We start from the raw sequence: 4,072 nt of genomic DNA on the forward strand, positions 1-4,072 counted from the left end.
ATTTTTGTAGAGTTTACAATTGTAGTCTGCAAAATAGCAAACATTCCAGGCAAAAAAGGAAAACCTATTCAGATTTGCCTGCAACAGATGATGTTTTTATTCCAGTTATTTGGTATTCACAGATATTGAAAGCATGCATAGATCCACAAGTGCTAAAAACATCTATAATACAGACAGATTTAGTCATTTATAAAGATTAGGCCGAATGCACACGGCCGTGAGCGGTCCGTGGTATCCCGCTGAGAGCAGGAGCGCACGGCGTCATTGGTTGCTATGACGCTGTGCGCTTCATGCCACCGCTGCACTACAGTAATGCACTGGTATGATCTATACGAGTGTATTACTGTAGTGCAGCGGCGGCATGAAGCGCACAGCGTCATAGCAACCAATGATGCCATGCGCTCCTGCTCTCAGCAGGATGCCAGGCCGGGATACCACGGACCGCTCACTGTGCATTCGGCCTGGATAGGTCATTAGTAGCTGGTCGGTGGGGCTGGACCCCCGCCGATCAGCTGTTCGAAAATGCAGCAGCGCAGCCTTCTCGCAGTTTTCCCTAGACTGAGCGATGACACTTCATCTGTCACATGGCCTAGGCGCAACTTAGCCCCATAGAAGTGAATGGGGCTGAGCTGCGATACCAAGCACAGCCGCTATACAGTGCATTCTACATTTTCTATCCTAAGGGTAAAAAAAACTGTCAATTGCAATACCAAGGCTGCATGAAGTCATGAAACCGCAGAAAAATAATAACATGAGATGTTGTATAGTCTCAGGCTGTGATCTAGCTTGAATGTGCTTGTGCAGTAATTGCACACGATATATCACTGTGCACAAAAACATATTTTTTGTCTATGTCCGTTCTGTTTTTTTGTTTTTTTTTGGCGGCCCGTATGTGCAACCATTTATTTCAATGGAACTGCAAAAAAACATGGATCCGCAAAAAAAGCAAAAATGAATGTAACGTAGACGGCATTGTTTTTTTTTGTTTGCCGATCCATGTTTTGCGGACTGCAAAATACATTCGGTCGTGTGGATGAGCCCTTAGTAGGATGAATAAAGAGACAAAACATGTAGTATACAGCACAAGCTATATAAAGAATACACATTTTACAAATGCATTTTGGATCTTTTATTAAGTAGAAAAATGACCAAAAATAAAAGTAAATAAAATGACACAAATCTTATATCCGGAAATATGATTATCTCATGATTCCCTTTCACTTAGCTCCAACACAAATTCAAGTGTTTCATTAGTTTTAGCTAATCCATAATAGTGAAGATGCATGTAAACTGTAGTAAACAAGCAAAACTTACCGTACATCTAAAATACATAAAAAGATGTAAGAAAAATAATAAAAACTTTTTATCACTATTATATCTAATACCTATATCTTCTTTCATTCAATTTTTTTAATAAAAAAAAAAAAAAAAGAAACTGCTATTGTTGCCATCTCCTGGGGACAACAGCTATAACCCGTGGCATCTTTTCAGTTGTAGTACACACCACACGCATGTATGTGCGAGTTCTACTTTTTACTAGCCGCAAATACCGTAAAACTTTTTATAAAACTTTTAATAGCTGATTTAATGGAACATTAGATTCGTTTATGCACAACAGCATATTACAGTATGACGGGTGCGTTCCATTTACATGCCTGTAAATAATGTTTGCATAAATTTCACATTCTGATGTCTGAACCTGATGATCCCACAGAAATTACTTTTGTAGCAAGTTCAGGTAGAGCCCTTCCTTTAAAGGGTTTATTCCACGAAAGTACTACTGTATAAAATGAATAGGGCGTTTCAAATGAAGTGCTATTATAATATACATGCAATAAAAATATTGTAAGTTTTTTTTTTATGTACACCACGTTTTCCTCTGTGGTAGTGCCTTCTCCTGCATTCAGACGTGGAATAATATGTGGCTTCGCTGATCCCTTCATTTATCCCTATCCGAAATTCATAGATGTACGGTATATAGCTATACCTCTCTTTAGACAGTGCAGAAGGAGATTGTGGGGGCATTATATACCATAAGTATTTCAGGGGCTAAATGTGAGGGACTATTTTTTTTATAAATGGGAAGAAGGATTAAGGCTACTTTCACACTAGCGTTTTTGCTGGATCCGGCAGGGTTCAGCAAAAACGCTTCCGTCACGATAATACAACCATCTGCATCCGTTATGAACGGATCCGGTTCTATTATGTTTAACATAGCCAAAACGGATTCGTCATGAACTCCATTCAAAGTCAATGGGGGACGAATCCGTTTTCTATTGTGTCAGATAGTGTCAGAGAACATGGATCCGTCCCCATTGACTTGCATTGTGGGTCATGACGGATCCGTCTTGTTCTGCATCCCATGATGGAAAGAAAACTGCAGCTTGCTGCGGTTTGCTCTCCTCTATGAGAACGCAACGGAACGGAATGCATTTTGGAGCATTCCGTTCTGTTCAGTTACGTTTTGTCCCCATTGACAATGAATGGGGACAAAACTGAAGCGTTTTTTTCCGATATTGAGACCCTATGACTGATCTCAATATCGGAAAAGAGAAAGTGTGAAAGTAGCCTAACAAGAGCTAATTGCAATGCATTATGGGAGATACAGGTGTTTGTTTTATGTGGAGCTGCTGACTATCCACGGAAAGGGGAGAAAAGGTCAGCAAGGCGAGTAAAAAAATGTTTTCAATTCATGGTATTTAAAATTCAAGAGCATTGCAGTGTGTATTATACAGCACTGTGCCCCAGCTGCTGCAGATCAGAACACACTGTTGGTTTTTCTGCAGAATTTTCTGAAACCGAAAACCAGTTCCATTCACCTGAACGAGGCTTGCAAAAATCCATGTGCTTTCATTCCTTTCAAATGAATGGAACAGACTGTCACACACAAAATTCAGCAACAAAATCCGCAGCGTGTGAAGGCACCCTAATGCACGCAGGATTGAGGATCAGGATTGTGTGTGGATTTTCTGTGTGGATTTGCGCGCAGAGAATCTGCATCGTAGGTCATACACATTGTATTCTATGAGAATTTGAAATTCTCCTGTACACAATGCATGTCAATTTATTTTATTTTTCCTGACCGGATTTTCTCCATTCACTTCAATGGGAAGAGTAAAATCCTCATCAAATCCACATATAAATCCTCACCAATTGATGCGGATTGGTCGCACGGATTTCCCTGCGAACACCTGCGGATTTCAGTGTGGATTCTCCGCACATAAATCCTGAACGTGTGCATTTACCCTAAGGCCTCTTTCACACGGGCGTGAGTTTTTTTGCCCGGATAAGAGGCGGGTGCGTTGCGGGAAAATGCGCGATTTTTTCTGCGCAAGTGCAAAACATTGTCATGCGTTGCACTCGCGTGAGAAAAATCGCACATGTTTGGTACCCAAACCCGAACTTCTTCATAGAAGTTCGGGCTTGGGATTGATGTTCTGAAGATTGTATTATTTTCCCTTATAACATGGTTATAAGGGAAAATAATAGCATTCTGAATACAGAATGCATAGTAAACCAGCGCTAGAGGGGTTAAAAAAAAATAATAATAATTTAACTCACCTTAGTCCACTTGCTCGCGAAGCTGGCATCTCCTTGTGTCTCCGCTGCTGATGAACAGGACCTGGGGTGAGCTGCTCCATTAAATACAAGTTAAGGACCTTCGATGACGTCACTCCGGTCATCACATGGTACGTCACATGATCTTTTACCATGGTGATTCACCATGGTAAAAGATCATGTGATGACTGGAGTGACGTCATCGAAGGTCCTTAAGCTCTATTTAATGGAGTAGCTCACCCCAGGTCCTGTTCATCAGCAGAGGAGGCACAAGGAGATGCCAGCTTCGCGAGCAAGTGGACTAAGGTGAGTTAAATTATTTTTTATTTTTTTTAACCCCTCTAGCGCTGGTTTACTATGCATTCTGTATTCAGAATGCTATTATTTTCCCTTATAACCATGTTATAAGGGAAAATAATAATGATCGGGTCTCCATCCCGATGGTCTCCTAGCAACCATGCGTGCAAATCGCAGGGCATCCGTACTTGCTTGCGGATGCCATCTGATTTTCACA

The sequence above is a fragment of the Bufo gargarizans genome, chromosome 2, assembly GCF_014858855.1.
Source record: "Bufo gargarizans isolate SCDJY-AF-19 chromosome 2, ASM1485885v1, whole genome shotgun sequence".
Classification (NCBI taxonomy): domain Eukaryota; kingdom Metazoa; phylum Chordata; class Amphibia; order Anura; family Bufonidae; genus Bufo; species Bufo gargarizans.